Here is an 18024-nt window from a genome sequence, read left to right as displayed (position 1 = left end):
CATAATGACACAGACTAGACAAGATGACACACACGGACAAGAAATACATGACATACTGACACTGAAGACTAGAAAAGACTTGCATGAACTGCACCTTTAGTTTGAAATGTTCCTGCATGTTTCTTTTTTTCAGAAATCATTGTGTGCATATGGCATAAAGTGCAGGGCTTATGCTGTGGATTTAATTCAGTATTATAAAAAAATGTTGAATAATACCAGATCTGACAAGTGGGGCTGTAGATGAGTGATGGCTGTTTTAGTGTATCAAAAAAAACCCTCAAAAGTCCTTTTTCACTGCACTGTGAGCAGATGCACACCGGCAAGCAGCACAGCTGAGGTTGTTTGTGCCAAACGGTCCTCTTCAGACACTTGAGGAAGGTTACACTAAACCCCAAATTTACAATGCAAAACCACGTGAATGGCATTAAAGAAAAAAGAAGCAAAATCCTGACCTGACACACTGCTTTCAGGGATGGATACTGTGGATCCTTCCACTGAAAACTGCTGTTTGGTCTCTGAGTTGTAGCCAGTGATTCAGCTTTTCATCATCCTCAAACCCAAAATGATGATCTGTGGTTCAGTTTGAAACAGTTGATGTTTGCACTTTTGTCCAGTTAAAAGTAGGTGTTTATTTAAGCGGTGAGACAGGGATTTTTAGTGAGTGATCTAAAAATATTGGCTCAAAACCGCTGGAACCAGTCCAGAGGTGCACAAGAACATGACTTTGAAGCAGAGCCGTGCCAAATTTAAATCAGGTATTTTTTTATTCTTAATTAGCAGGGCTGGAAGACATTGGCAAATTGACCTGTTAAATATAAAACTGTTTAAAATCATTTGTTAAAGTGTGTACTCCATTTAAATGTGCTGTTATGATATCAAAAGGAAACTGAGAAGCATGGAAGATGGTGTGTACCTATAAAGACCACTGTACAAAGTGGTCATACAACCATGCCATCCATCAGGTTAAAGTAGACAAGTAATTAATATTGACTGGGAGCACTGAAGCTAAATAATCCAGTTGTTTTATCTAAAAGAATAATCTGACTGTGAAGCACCATAACACTCAACCTACAACAACACGATTTCTTAAACTCACAGGACTCCAAACTTTTAAATGTAAGAACTTCACTCACTAAAACTCTTCAACCACTTGAAAAAATTAAATTAGTGAACTGATCACAACTCAGACATGTAATTACACAAGGCTTCGTTTCAAAGGGTCACAAGCAAAACCAAGCAGAACTTCAAATTACTCTCATAGCGCCAGTATTTCAACACCATGAAGAGATAGCAGGTTCTTTAAATTCCATTTCAAACACCCTAATAAATTATGTTTAAGCTCATTAAAAAGCCTTCATTTAAACCAGAATGGTGCATTGAGAGTGATGACGGGACTAAAAGGCAGACCACATATTACTAGTTAAATCCAGAATTGGTCTTGAATAATCAACCCCTATCATCTCTTAAAGACGCTACACTGCAACACTATTGTATTTAATCATTAGTTGGAAATTTTGGCTCTCTCACAGTCTGTCCTCTGTCTTCCTCCCCGCACCACAAACCAGTCGCAATAGATGGCTGCCACTCCCCGAGCCTGGTTCGGCTGTGGGAGCTTCTCCTCCTCACTGTTGCCAAGTGCTTGCTCATGTGGGTCATTTGATTGTTTGGGTTTACTTTCTAATATTGTAGCTTCTTTACCTTACATTATAAAGTGCCTCGATGTGACAGTTGGTTTGATTTGGCGCAATATAAAATAAACCGAATTCAACTGATTTGAAATATTTGCTTTTTACAGTTCCAGAAATAAAAGCTGAATAAATGGTTCTGGTGACTGTCTTTGTAAAATGTGTCCACTGAAGGTTAGCCCAAGGACACTAACCCCGCCACACCTCTGGATATAGCCCCTTAGCACATTTAGCTGGCTCCCATGCCTCTTTAATAAATAAAGCTGACTCCTCAGCTGTATTACAAGAAGCTGGAAAAAATGAAATGCCTGTGATGGGTAAAGGCAGGGCAAAGAGTCAGGCAGCCTGGAAACAGATAAAAATCAAAAGTCAAGCAGGATTTCTGGGGACTTGCAGCATCTAGCTCAAGGTTCACTGCTGGAGGTGTGTGTGTGTGTGTGTGTGTCAAGTGTGTGAGAGAGAGAGCTGTGTGAGGCATTTAGTCTTGACCTTGCCATACTGAATCCTATTTCCCTTTGGCTGTTGCCCAGCAACATCACCTTGACAGCAAGAAATGGCCAGAGAGAGATATAAAAGGAGGATTAAAACAGAAATAGGTCTCCCGCTTACTTGATACGTTAATATCACCCTTTGCTTCAAAGCTACACGATGGCTTTTTCCCACATTTCTGCAGTAGCAGGGACTTTTTTAAATTATTATTTCAACCTAAGTGGGACAGGTCAAAGGTCAAAGGGAAACCGATAGCATCTGTGGCCCCTGTGGAAGGTTTAGCAGCTTTAATCTAAGAGAAGTTATGGCCTTCACTTGGATGTGACCCTGGGGAGGCTGCAGGGCAGTAGGTGGTCAAGATCAAAGTTGTCCTGCAGGACACTGGCACTTATGGTCAGGGAAGAGTCTGTACTGCTGCACAGATAAACATGATATAATATCTGTGTGCGCTCGCAGCTGCCCCGCCGAAGGCCCCGCCTCCTCACCCCAGAGTCCGTGCAAAATGAATGTGCTCTCTTCTTCAATCAAAGGGGAAGGAAATGATTGAGTGGCTCCCACGGAAGCATTTCATAGCCAGAAGAAAACGTTTGACAAACAGGCAGGAAGATGGGGAACACGCAACATGGATTCAAAGGGGCAACATGAAGAGGCTGGTGCTATAGTTGTGACAAGGCTCATTTAAGTTTGTTTACATCGTTTTAGTATTTTATAGAAAAATATAGTAGAGACTTAATAACATGATAGTCTATCAATCACTTTTTATTACCGACATGAAGTTTAACTGTCACGTGGGATTTTCAGCTTTTACTGTCAGAAGCCACGGAGGTAACTGCTTACATGGTTACTACTACAACAATATCAGAAACAACAAGCACAAGTTTGTTTAGTTGATGACATTCTCATTAATGATGACATTACAGTAACGAACCTCTGAAAATGGTTTTAGAAAATTACTGCGTTTGCAAATTTTGCTTTAAGAAAATCTGAACAAGAAACAGAAGTAGTCAGACATGTTTTTGGATTAGAACATGATGGCAATCTTTGCGTGATTCTTTCATCTTTCACTGCATGTACTTTACAAAGCTTTGTGACAAGAAACTGTAGCAGACTTTCTCTTAAGAGAAGAAAAACACGTTTGTATGCTGGAGGCTTTCGGCAAGACGAGATCAGAAAATTGCTTCAATTCAGAGAAACCGAGGCAGACAGATTTATCTATATTATATCCCTAACTGCAGCGTTTGAGGATAGATGGGCCCAGGCTTTTATTTTGATAGAGTATAAATGGACAGGACTATCTAATGCATGTCAAACAGCCTCGCTTCAAAACACGATAACAAAAAGTGGAATTGGCTGTAAGGATATGAGCCCAACCGAACACAAGTTTTTACAAAAGAGATCTTGCCTACATTATGATATAGGTAACACTTCTATGCACTTAAAAGCAATGCACGTTTCATTTTTTGGCTTTCAGCCTGTTCAAAGCAGGTTCATCAGGCTACACATTTATCTTTTCTCTTCTTTTGTGTTATTTCTTAGAAGCAATCAGCTGCAGAAACTGTCGGCTCTGAATCCAAAATATCTGTTGAGTTGAAACCGGTCTGCTTGTTGACTCCTTATATAGACACACAGAAATTATATTTTTTGTAATGATCGGTTCAGCCTTTAAAACCTGCGTGGGAACATCTTTGAGCAACATAACAAATGTTAAATGGGCTCAGAGTGTTTTATACATCATGTCTGCTTCACCCATTCACACATATATTCTTTTTTTTTTTTTTTTACATGTAAGTGCTTTTTACTGAACATGGACACATAGCCACACTCTGATGTTCAGTATCTCGCCCAAGGACAATTTGGCATGCAGAATGGAGCAGCCATGGCTCAAACCACCAATCTGATTAGCAGATAACACTGCCCGTCTTTAGTTTTGATGACAAGATGCATTTGTTTCAGTAAACTTACACAATGTCACAACATTTATTTCTATCCAGAGTTGATTTTCTGCTCATTTTAAAACCAAGACCTTGTATTGATTATGGCAGAGTTAAGTTCAGTGGAGTTAAGGTCTGGACTCTTTGGTGGCCATCCATGTGTGGAAATGATGCATCGTGCTCGAACTACCCTTTGGCAGTTTGAGCCCGATGAATCTTGGCATTGTCATCTTGGAGCATGTCCATGCCATCAGGGAAGGGAAAAAAATCTGATGACAAAAAGCCTGGTGATTCAGTATATTCAGATAGTCAGCTGACTTCATTCACTGGGCACATACCCTTTGTGAACTTAGATGTGACCAACTGATGCAACCCCAGCTCATAACACTGCCTCCACAAGCTTGTATATTAGGCACTAGTCATGATGGGTGCATCACTTCATCTGCCGCTGATGCACCAGTGACTCTGACAGCAGGGTAAATCTGGACTCATTAGAGTACATGACCTTTTCACACAACCTTACCTCAACCCAAAGTTAAATATTTATCCTCCGCAGAAAACAGAAGCTTGTTTTTTCTGAGTAGCCTCACTAATAAGTTGTTTTCTTAGGGCTGCACAGCTGTTTAGTCCCAATCCCCTGGGTTCTCTTCACATTATCCATGTAGACTTGCTCTTATTTTTACAATTTTACTTTAGTGATCTCCAGTTATGATCATTCAACTTTTTTTTAGATCATATTTCTTCCACCTTCCAGTTTTAGTAATTTCCCTAGTTGTTTTCTGTGTTTTTGACCCAGGATACTAGTTTGACCTTATTGAAACAGAATAACAGGGTAACTTTTCCACAGCACGGGATGTGTCTTCCATATCCAAGAAAGGAGAAGCTACTCACTATGTCAGTTAAGGTTAAATAACCTGCGTCCAGCTGGAATATTAGTCGCAGCAGTAATTATCTAATGCAAAGCTCTTACCCCCGAGTTAAATCCAGGTCTATAACGATGCAAAGCAAGCCACCAACTCTGAATTGAAACCCACATTAGCTTTCTAGCCAACGTCTCTTGTATTCTTAAGCATGGACATGAATATTTAGTTGTATGGTGGATTTTTATATAAACAACCAGAAGCTAGAAAACTGCAGCACACATCATCAGTCTAAATTAAAAGTTTGTTGTAAATGCTGGTACTGGCCATCTTTCCATGCTTATATTTTCTTCCTCTTTCATTCTCGTTTAGTGAAAATTTAGTAAAGAAGTTAAAGTTGCAAATCATAGATACATGCATGTATGCACACATACAGAAATACCAGATAACAGCTGCATATCGACCAGTTATGGCATACAGAGTTTGTTTCTTTGCAGCATACTTTATCAGCCTACACAACTTGCTTCCCCTCACTTTACCCTTAGATATTCCAAAGAGCACAGTCAGCAAAGTTAGTGCAGAGCAAAACATAAAAGAACACAAAGTCACAAAGTTCAGGAGTCACTTTACATGTCGAGACAAAGTGCAAAATGATATCTTTTCAGAGGGATGTCTAAATAACCAGAAGCTAACGCACAGAGTTTCCACGTGACACAAAAATCAATGATATCAGCTGATTTGGCAGCCGATGGACCGGAGCAGATGTGAGCAAAGGTTAAGTGTCAAAGCACTGCAAAACATTCCCTCTTTGAGAGAGATATATTCACAGCGGGATACAAGCTCTATGTCATTAATAAAAGGTCAAAGGAAGCCGTGGACAGTGGAGTTCTGAGATGTGGAACAGCCAATCAAATTGGTTGAAGTCTGCATTTGCTGTTTTTACCACTATGGAAAATCCTGGTCAATGAAGAGGATTTTCAGATGCCCTGTGGCAAGATGGTTATTTAAAACTAGGCCAAATTCATTTTCTACATTTCAACAGATGTCCCGAGTATTTGACATGTAACTCTGGTTCAGTTGAGTAACTTGGGTTTTTAAAGTATTATTTTACTCACCGAGGTCAGGAGAGGTTCTTATGGGGGGAAATCGTGATTAGTCAGATGATCAAAAGGGTTTTAAACAAGCCAATGGTTTATCCAAACTGTGGTTTGTTCCACTCACAAGTGTGCTACATTGTATCACTATCTGCATGATGAGGAAAATTTGGGATGTCCTATAAAGCTGTTTATTGTTGCAGTGACAGCATGAGTACATCACTTTTCTCCTGTGCATGTTAATATTTTACGGATGCAAAGCACTAGCATAACAAATGATGCAAGACATGCATAACAAATGATGATTTCCCCCGAAGGTTTAAAAGCTTGATAAAGGCCAAAGAAGCAGGAAGTTGCTTTTTAGGTTCTGATAGATATTTTTAACAGGCAACTCTTTACCATCATCATCATTCAATCAGTGGATCTATTTTCTATCAAGGTTTTGGCGATGTGTTTTTGCAGAGTCTGCTCTATTAGATTCAGAGCTAAAGTCTAGGAAAGACAGAAGAAAAAAAATATCCAAATATATGCTTGTTGCATAAAAAGAAAACACAGGAGACTTTGCAAGACGCTGGGTGCTTGGCAGCTTTGTTTATTAGGCGAGACATGAGAGAAAAGAAAGCTTAAAAGCGACTACCACAGCACAGTCTGCACTTAAAAGACATTTGAAGTCTACTTCCCACAATCTACTGTGTGGAATTCCCTTCTTGGCAAATGTATCTCATAAATTCAGCATGAGAGAGAGCGAGAGAGACTGTAGAAGGGAAATGGAATTCAAAGGAAGAAAAAAACAATTTCACTGGAGAAAATGTTCATATTTACATTAAAAAAAAAAAAGCTTTCCAACATGAAGCCGTACAGCTGACTTGTGTTCCCATCTCTCGCAGTACAGACAACACAACTCCCACAAAATAATTTCCACAGCACAGCTTTAGTAAACTGGATGGATAATTTTATTGTCCAACAATTGGCCGAGCTGAAAGCTGGCAGTGGCAGAGACAATGTAATTAGCTGTTTTACTATCATGCCTGACCACAGAAAGCCTAATTGTTTTTGCTGACGGCGCACACAACAGGTTGAAGAGAGAATGATCACACAAATGTTACATTTCTCCATGAACATGCAGTCAAATAAAGAAAGACATCCCCTCCCCAATCTATTTAATATGATAAGTGGCATTTTAGCACGCCTGATTGGGGTCTCCTACCTTTTAAAAGAGCATAAACCTGTACAATTACACAAGATGTATCATGCGTCCCCTCCCACATGTTTTTGGAATCAAACAGAGGCCCAGTTCCAGTCTGGCCCCTGCACCCTCCCCACACACTTTCTCTCTGTATGCTTGTTCGTGTGGAAAGTGCTGTTCCAAACCAACTAACCTTAAGTGGGAGTGGGTCATACAATGCTCCAACACAGAGTCAACAATGATGTCAGCTTACTAACCACATTCCTTGAAGGTGTAGTACCTACTTGTGTCCAAAAGTGGAGGGAATAAAAGCACGCTTACAAAAAATGACTTCTGTGTGGTTATTTTGATATAAAATGAAATAATCAGAAGGTCCCGTTTCAGCTGGAAAAGGACCAAGGCTTCTGAAAACCTACTGCTGTATTTATAATCTACCTCTTAATTAAGGGGCCTCCCTTCAGGAGTTGCGAGTGTGACTCCACATGGAGATAAACTCATTTCGGAGTAGTACAGACTGGGATTTTACCACAGTTTGATTACAGACACAAATAGCACGCTATACATGGTATTTTTTGCTGCTCCTCGTCGACCAGGTTAATATCCATATGTAGTAGTTCACTCGCAAATGTTAGCATCACGAGCTTCCCACACAGGAGCTGTTTGATTCATCTGCATTTGTTCTTTAGTCTTACCTTTTTGTTTCTAAGCGCCTCTTAGTCTTATACATCCATTTTCTTTAAATGTCTTGTCTAACATGCAGATGCTCTTGTGCATGTTTTATTTTTTAAAGATTTATATACAGATTTTTCAACGGTTATTTTGAGTTGCATACTTTGTGTATGTTTATTAATGTTGCTTAGCAGTTGCAAATCAACCAGACACTTTAGGTAGCTATCAGCAAGCTTATAGTGTAATTCTGGCTGAATATTTGAGCACTTTTTTGGGGAGAATTGGTAAAATTCATCAACACCTTCAACAGCACCATGTCATTGTGGCCAGTTAGCTCCATCTCTGACTGACCAAACCAGTCAAGCTTAAATGAACTCCTTTGTCCCACACGCCATCAGACTGTTTAACTCCTCTCTGGAGGGGAGAGGGAGGGGAAACAGGAGGACAAAGGAGGGGGGAACAACTAAGCTGTAGTGCCTCTTCACCTCACTGTGCCATACGTTTGTTAATAGTCAATGGTGCAATAGAACTCAATACTTGAAATGTGCAATTCACTTGTATTTTTATTTTTATTCATATTTATTCTATTTATCCCCTTCGTATATTTTATTTATATATGTCTCTGTATTTATATATATGTGTGTGTATATATATATATATATATTCTGTAACTCTGTAACTTCTGTCGGTGCTGTGCTTTTGGAAACCGAATTTCCCAGAGGAACCCACCCGAGGGATTAATAAAGTTTTATCTTATCTTATCTTATGTATCGACTTTGGCGTAGGGCTTCTTCCTTGGTCACCACCCTCTCAGTCCATGGCGATGTAAAACTTGCTTCACTGTAGACAGTGGCGGTGATGTTCTAGCATTTTCCTGTTCATAGCAGGCTTGAGCCTAAGTGCTTCCTGGGCTGTTCTTGAAAATCCTAGCCAATTTATTTTGCTTTAAGAATGACACTCTGAATCTTCTTCCAGACCTTGGCGTAATAGTGACATATCTGAATAACTTACTGATGATTTTGGAATCTTCTGTTGTCTAGAAATGGCTTCAAGAGACCTTCCCAACTTGTATAAATCTGCAATTCTCCTTCTTAGATTTGGACAGTCCCTTGGACTGTACCATTGCTAAACAAATCAATCATGATCTCTAATTGGAAGTTAATTGGCCTTGGCCTTTTGAAGTTAAAAGACACACAAATATTGATGCAAGCGTGTATGTATATAAGTAAGCGTGTGTGTAGTCTGTGTAGATTAGAGAAAATCTAAAATAATTTCCAACTTGTGCTTCAAATTCCTGTTTTATTTTTAGTCATTAGATGTTTGGTGTCCATTCATTCCACCCTTGAAAAATAACATTTCAAAGAAATCATTAAAAGCTTAAAATTACTCAAAATGAGTTTGTGTAGACTTTTGACCATAACTGTATTGGTTTTTGTACAGGATTCCATTATATGATGATATTATAATTTGAAGGTGCTTTGGAGCAAAGCTTTCAGCCTCGTTGCATGAGTTCAGTTGAGTTGGCCAGTGTTGAAGATCTTCCTTCAGAGAGTAGAGCATCACCTTGCTTTTTAGCTAGAATGTGACAAATCGCATGATAATAGCACAAAAACAAAACAAAATAAAAATCAGTGGACAGGGACAGGGAAAAAAAACGTATACATGGATCACCTGCTGGCAGCTGGATACATGTGCAGAGGTACTGTTGTGAGCTTTGGAACATATCGCTGCCAAATAACTAAGATTTCTTACTCTGAGCTGACAGTACAAAGGCAGATTTATCCAGACTTTTGCATTTCAAGTCCAGCCCCTGTTTACCCCGGTGAGGAAAAAGCCTTTAGTCCAACAGTTTTGCTTGAGGGTACAAACTGGAGTCTATTGTTGAGGCAAAATTCCATCAGTGGAGTTACAAGAGTACAGCCCTGTTGTAGCTTAAACACAGTGATTGAAAAAGCTATCTGGGAAAGCGTTTATTCGTAGGGGACAATCGTTAGCCACAGTCCTGATAGCGCCAAAAGCTTTATTTAGACTTTTGTTTCATTCCGTCTCTGCAGTCTGAGATAAGCTGGATGTGTGGGCTAAGCGCAGACTAACCCTCTCAGCCATTACATGCCATGACTTGTGGCCAAATCTGGACAATGACGCTGTGTTGGGAGAACCAGTCAATGTTGAAGGGCAGTCTGTGAAAACACTAGAGGCCGGATGGAGAAAGATGTACAGAATAAAATGTATGGATGGATGAAGAGACTGAATGTAATTCAATTGGGTAGCAATCTCTGCAGATAACGCTGCTTTAATCAGAGGCATCTTATCTGAAAACACGTTATATAGAGCTCGGATTTGGGGGTGGGGGAGGTTGTCCTCCTGGACCACAAAAAGAACAACATGGCTTTCTGCAATTTACTTATGAAACACACGACAGGTCATACACATTGTATCTCAGCTATTATAAGTCTGCAGATTTGCTGTGGATACCCGGAGCAGCATGCTGCCAAGTCTGCAGCACAACGTTTTTACAACAATGTGCAATTCTATTGATTGAAAACTCAGTGGATCCACGGTAATCTTATCAGCTCCTCTTTTTCCACAGTGGCAAAAACAACAGTGGCACACTGAAAGGAAAAACAAGCTCCTATTTCATGAGATAAAATGACAAGAGATGGTCCCACAAGAGTACTCAAGAGATGATACACCAAGATCTGCAAAGCCTCCATCAGATATTAAAGTGGGTTAGAGCTCACCTTAGATATAGAATTAAAAAATTAAAAAAAGACTCCCGCCAAAAGCCAAGAAAAGTCCCCAAAATCGTCCAGTTTCATATGCATACATTGTTGTGTGTACATATCTATATTCTGAATCTATCTATATTCTGAAAGCATGTGCAGCAAAGAAGAGAGCTGAGCTTTTCAGGTTTTGGGGCCTAGATGGACAGGCCTTGGCCTCAGGCTACCGACCCCGTGTTTTTCATTTGGAGCCCCCATCTTGGTCACTCTCTAGTCTTTATTTTCCATTAGGGAGAGAAATGCCTGTGGACGAAAAGTGGAAGCACAGAGAAAAAGAGGGCAACACACACACACACACACACTCACACACTCACACTCACACAGAGGAAGAGAGAGAAAGGAGCTGAGCAGAAACACAGAAGACAAAATGGCTTTCATTCGCGCAGCAGTAGAAGGCCAGAGGTCGCTTATTTTTCCTCTTTCACTTCTTTCTCTTCATTTCTCGCCTCCTTTCATCTCGTCTGTGAGGCATGTTGTTGTGCAGCATTTTCAAATCACATAAAAGATGTTTACACGTGCTCCACAAGCCCCTGTGATTGCAGTGTTTTGCGCAATTGTATGCAAAGCTACACAAACCCGGATCAATGCAGCGAGAGGAGAGACTTTCATAAGCACACGCAGTCGGTGACTCTGCATGCTGGGTTCCTCCAACACTCCTGCCTAAAGTGTTGGTGGTGAACATGAAGTGGAAAAAAAGAACCTCTCAATCTTTTGAGAGGCATGTGAGCTTGGAATTATGCGCACGTTTAGCTTATTGTTGTGTACGGTTTGCCCGGTGCACGCCATCGGTGTGTGGTGACAGTGATAAATAAGCATTATTAAACAGGAGACAGAGGCCTGGTGGAGCCATTAATCTTCATCCTTACTGGCACCATCACAGGACTCACTTCTCATCAACCCGCCACATCTACACGTCCCATTATCAATAAGACAAAGGAAGCAGAACCAGTTGCCCGTGTTCTGATGGGGTTTGTGTGTCTTTAACCAGAGTGGACCATCTGCAGGGTCACAGCGAGAAGTGATTAACATCTACTAGTATCAGATGAGCGATGGGACGAAGAGAGAGGACGACACCTTGTCCGGTGGCTCGGAATTAATCACACTCTGCTTGGAGTTGACACACAAGTCTATTGCAGCAAAGGAGGAGGAATATGAACCTGTAAGAGGAGGCTCGCTGACAGTGAGTGCCACACTGCGGCTTCTGACATTAAACTTAAAAAAAAAAAAAGGATAAAGACATTCCCCGTCTTGTCGCTCCTTCCCTGGAAATAAAAAGCTGGGATGAACAGAAGCAGGTTGGAGGGGTGGGGGGAAAAATGATGAATCATCAGGCAGTCTTCTTTTATCAGCAACTCAGATCAGCAGGTGGGAGGAAGAGAGGAAATAATAAGATGTGTGCAAAGCGAAAGCGCTGAACATGGACCAGTGAACACGCAGGTACCTTTTTAGAAACATTTCTATGCTCTCTAAAATTAAACTCCCACATCCTGTCAACACATACCAATATTTACTGGAGGCTTTGTTTTTTAACATATGTTCAAAAAAGGGGATGGAGCGAAAAAGAGTTGTTCTTTGTTTGTTTTTAACTAGAGATGGGATCTGCAAGAATAATGAAAAATATTAAGCCCATTTAACAACATAATAATGTCTTCATTAGGGGTATACTTGTACGATTTTATTGGTAACCAAATGCCTTTATTAATTCTTCTTACAGATTTGACTCTTTAATCTATTTACTTATTGATTCCTGAGGGAAACGTGAACATGCTGTCAATACGGGGTAAATAGAAAGGTTTGTATTAGGCCACAACAATAACATCATTCCAACAGTGGACAGTTTAGTATCACTTCTGGTTGGAACTGGTTTTCAGTTTCCATCCCTTTTCTAACCGATAGGGTCTGAAAAGTAGCAGTTTGAAGTGAGAGAATTTTGAAGAGCAACTCGTTGATTTTGGTCTTTCGGCACTTTCACCAGATGGTCACCAACAGCAGCACCTCCCTCCACAGGTGGCGGTACTTTCCCCTCCACTCATCTCCTCAACCCTGCGATCACACAACATCTGGTTCCACGGTTCATCGTACTCTTGCCTCTCTCTAATAAAACTGTGGCTCCAACCCTGAGGTCGTTTCCTTCATTTGCAATATTTTTGTACCTCCTTACAGCAAACTGAAAATTAGGACAGGAAACAGCAGGAGAGTTTAAGGCAATGGAGCAGCACCGTGGCAAAAATTCAAGGTCAAAGGCCTTTGCAGATAGGAGACGGGCAGAGAAGTGAAAGTCGAGTTGTCAGTCAAGCATAGAACCGTGGTTAACACCCGATATCAGATGGAGGTGGAATCAGAGAGCGAAATAATGACAGAACCAAAGTGAAAGTGCATTTTCCCACAAAAGGACAAATAAGTAACAGGTGAGCTGGGGAAGGAAATCTCTGCCAGGTACTGAGAAACGTTAAGGTCTCATAAGTTTCTTTGCACAAATGCCAGGAAGAAAAATGACAACTGAACTTTTTTGTCCTCTGTGATTAACAAGATAAAATCAAATCCAGGCGATCATCAATCGTGTGTCGTAATTACAAAAACAAAGTAATTCATTTCATGAGGCCTGAACCAACAACATCATTATCTATCCATCTGCACTCAGGAATCATTGAGCAAGCCTTCGAATTGTTCACACGGGCCACATGAGCTTAGTTAATGTTAGTGCAAGAAAATGGAAAGCAGGCTTCTTATGCTCGATGTAATCACAAATCACACTGTTAAACTTGCTTCAAGGAAACAAACACGACTTTCTTTTAAATAGTAAATACTCACCTGATCCACCTGTGGACTGAAAATAAAATAAAGCAGATAACATCTTTCACATTTTAAAGATTCAGCAGGCGGTGATTCTTAACTGATTGTGAACAGGTGCAGGCTACATCCTACACACACACACACACACACACACACACACACAATGTACCTAATAAAAAGCAATTGTGTATTATTATCGATTAAAAGTAAAAGACAATTGCAAAAGTTTTCTTTTCTTTTGTGTCTTGAAGTCCCAGCTGTGGTGTTATTAAATGTCAGGATATGGGCCTCTTTTAAAGAGGAACAAAGAACATGACCACAGACCCCAAGCACGCCGGCGGCTGCGTGTGCTGATTGGGGACTTTGTGTTTTGCACCTTGTTTTCATACTCTGCTTTGGTTTAGGTGCAGAAAAAAATACTTTGTTTGGTCAGAGTTTGTGGGTTTTGGTTCACCTAAGGCACTATTAATCTTGCATGTTGAAAATTGAACCCAGGCGCAAATAAAACGCGACGCCGAAGGGGTCCATATGCAACACATGGTTAGTGACAGCAGTGATGCCAAATGAGTATTTCGTGCTCTGGAAACAAGAATGGGCTGATATTTACCAGGCGAAGGAACAAAAGGAGATTTTACCAGCTTTTTCTCAAAAAATGACTCAAACAAAAATTGTTGACAAAAAATAAGATTAATTATTTTTTGATAAAAAGTTTTTTTTTCCATTGGAGACCATTTATGATTCCTTATATATATACAGTTAATAGTTGTTATGTGACACTTGGCAGTCTTATTAGTATTCGGTGGCCAGAACTGGCTAGAACTAAGAGCCTAACATTTATGTGACTCGCATACAGGCTATGCCTATCAGATCAGAGTTTCTGCAGGATACTGCAGGGATAAGAGCCGCTCATCCTCTCGGAGGCAAACTTGGGAACCCGCCAGCATCAGACAGCTCAATGTCCAGCTACAGAGGCATGAAATCCGGGAAGGGGGTTTCATGGCTAAGCAGGGCAAAGCAGAAGAGAGCTGGGTGTGTTAGAGCCATTTCATGGAGCATTTGACAGCGGGAAGTTGGACAGAATCCTGTCGGAGTCCATGCTCGTAGGATTTGAGGCTCCTAGTTCTTCCCAATCTGTGCTGGTGATGCTTGATGGAGGTCCATGTCTGTGTTTGCTGATTTACAGACTTAATTAGCATCGCAATGTTTCCTCTGGGCCTGTTACATTTTCTCTGTGTTGGTACTAACTTGTATTTATTATTTGGGACTTGAAAATCCAAACAGTTTTCTGTGATATTTGTTTGGTTTCTCTTCAAATTCTCAAATCTCCACCAGTGAAGTTCCCAATAATAAATAAAGGTTTTCTTTTCTCAACAAACAGGTTTCACGAGAACCTTGATGTTTGAGTTGGAAAACAGCTGAAACTAACCAAACGACAAGAACATTTTTTAAAATGCATTTATAAAAGCATGAGGGAAAAGTACAAGCAGAATAACAAGAACTAAGATCAGTCACAGGTGTGAATGGTTCTTAGTTTTTCTGTGTTAGCCTTGCATTAGACTTGTAACTTGTCCAGGGTTAATCCCGCCTTTCCCCTTTTGACAGCTGGGACAGACTTCGGCACCCCCCCACCGCTAATTTGGATAAATCAAAGAAAATAGATGAAAGGATCTTTTTAAAATGCAATTTATACACCACGTTTAAAAGGTTGAGGGAAAATTATGGAAGTTACCAATGGAATAACAACAACTAATAACAATTAAAACAGACTTGCACTTTGTCTTGATGCATGCTTGATCATCCAGGTAAGTAAATCCCACAAGGTTGACTCTGTTCATCTGGACGTAACGTTTTCAGTGAGAGAAACGTTACGTCACTCATCCAAGTGTCTTCTTCACTCTCAGCTGACTGCAGGTTTCCCCAAACTTATAAACAGTACATTTGCATAATGACTGAAACCAGCACCACTGAATGAACAATGGGCTGGGAGGTCAGTTCCTTGATTATTATTAATATGCAAATTCCCATGACCATTGATCAACAACTATTGTCCTGGCCTGACGAGATAGCTCTTCTGTCAGGCCAGGACTCTGCAGTCTATTTACACCTACAGGCCAGTGGACACTCTTTCAATGAGGATGTACACATCCTGGACAGGGAGGAACGCTGGTTTGAGCGCGGAGTCAAGGAGGCCATTTACGTTAAAAGGGAAAGACCATCTCTGAATCGAGGAGGGGGACTGAGGGTACATCTTTCACCATCAGTGCTGTGATTGCAGCCATTCCCCAACTCTCTGTAAATGGCTATTGATCAGTGGTTGCTGATTAATGGTTGTTGATCAGTGGTCATGAGTATTTGCATATTAATGATCAAGGAACTGATCTCCCAGCCCATTGTTGAAACTATGCATCAACAGTACATTTGCATCATTATGCAAATGTACTGTTTATAAGGTTGGGGAAACCTGCAGTCAGCTGAGACTGAAGAAGTCACTTGGATGAGTGACGAAAACGTTACGTCCAGATGAACAGAGTCAACCTTTTGAGAGAGACCTGCACTTTGTGATAAACATCTCATCTCAGGACAATGACAAATACATTCAATTTTTTTAAAGCCGTTCTTTTCCTCAAATGAACAAATTCTGCAGATTTACAGTAGTAAACACTAATATTTGTTACTCATTTATAATATTTGTTACATGTCAACGATGTTGGAGTTGTTGAGTCTGTTTAGTTTTATGAGGGTCAAAACTTCACACCCTGCTTCCAGATGTCTGACAAATGGAGAGGATGTTAAATCTGGAGAACTTCCTCAGTTAGTTTCCTCTGTCCCCCATCTTGATTTACGCTCTCATGTCTTGCCCTCCTTTTGCGACTTCTCCAGCTTCCTGCCCAAATTCCAGAAGGATGGCATCATCTACGAGTGATCCTTCCTAAACATTATGGCGGAAGGAGGGGGGGGGGAAATGAGCAAAAACAGGTGTCACCTATGAATGGGCCTTTACCCGACCTCCCAGGAGCTAAATGGCTTGGCTGCCCCCTACACAAGGTGAGTATGACATTAAACAAAATGATAGGCTTTGTTAATGGCATCACGGTGCACGGATGGCTGTAAAACAAAAGGTTTAGCAGCTTCTTGTTTTGGCTCGGTGTTGACAGAAAGGGTGGTGGTTGAAATGATCCGTGACAATGCTCCGAGGTTGATGCGGAGTGCATCAAAATGTTGTAATGCTGCTAAAGGAAAATGAGAAATAACTAAGGGTGCAGTTTATTTGCTCCCAAAAGGCGCTGCACGCGCAAACTGTACAACCCAAAGTCTTTTCACTATTACATCAATTTAAACATTTAATTTGTTAATATTCCCAGAAGTAAAAAGGAAAAACAAAACAATTATGAACAGATTAATTACATTTGCATTTATATAATTCATGAAAAAACTCAAGAAAAAAAACATGTAGCAAAACAATCAGTTTCTGATTGCCCTGACCAACCAATACATAAACTTAATCTAATTAACGTAAGACAATCAGAAAATGGAAAACATAAACAGCAGAAAACAAATTAATTGCATGATTGATAAGCAGACACAGTGAATGAGGGGGAAAAGGTAAAAATGAAAGAATCCCTTTTTATAAACAGACTTGCGATTACATTTTGAAAACCAATTATTACTTCAATTAAAAACAGAATAAGCAACTTGAATAATTAACCAGCAACTTTTTTTTTTCTTAAACTTTAGACCTGTAGTGCAGAGTTTTTGTCTCTATTGGGAAGTGAGATCGGAGTTTCCTTCCTCTTTTTTTGGATGCTTCCGGTGTTTGAACACTGTAGACTCAGACATGGTCTCAGCTGGATGAGCTTACTCTGTTGCTATTAGTCGTTCAAAGCCAACTATTGCTGGCTGATGTGAAGCACGTGCATCAGTGTACAGATGTCTGCACAGATACTGGATTTAAAGCTCTGGAATGCTGTGAAGTACGTATAGATTGAGACAGCATTAAGAGGCTTTATCAGCAATGTGGAAACTTGCTTGGTAAATGTCCATATATGTACAGGAAATACATTTACTGTATAGCCCCTCACTTCATCATGCATTATAAACTAAATTTAGTTTTCCAATTTCTCTGAGATTCTCTGAATGCAAATTTGTATTCATTTACAGACTATCAGCCAACTGTAGGTTCCACGCAAGCAGGATTCTTAAAGATATGTGTGCATGTAGCCATTTTTGTGTTAAATATTTGTAAATGCAAAGTAGTGCCAGCACTCGTTTGGACTATTTAAAATTTTCCACTGGCATTTTTTAAAATCTGGCAAACTGTTATGAGTAGGATACAGTGATGAAAGCTTTTATGTGAAACACATTAGCCTGATGTTTACGGTTAATAGAGATATGATTTAATTGAGGTTAATTCTTGCAGTGGAGAAGTGCCATTTCCATATTTCAGAGATGTTTTTGGAACTCATTATGCAGCTTTTGGCTGAGAACTGAAGCAGATGAAGGTTACACGAAGACGATCACCTTTAAGACGGGGGGG

Source organism: Haplochromis burtoni, unplaced genomic scaffold, assembly GCF_018398535.1.
Source record: "Haplochromis burtoni strain Fernald_Lab_line unplaced genomic scaffold, NCSU_Asbu1 Contig_27, whole genome shotgun sequence".
Classification (NCBI taxonomy): domain Eukaryota; kingdom Metazoa; phylum Chordata; class Actinopteri; order Cichliformes; family Cichlidae; genus Haplochromis; species Haplochromis burtoni.
This window is presented reverse-complemented; position numbering follows the sequence as displayed.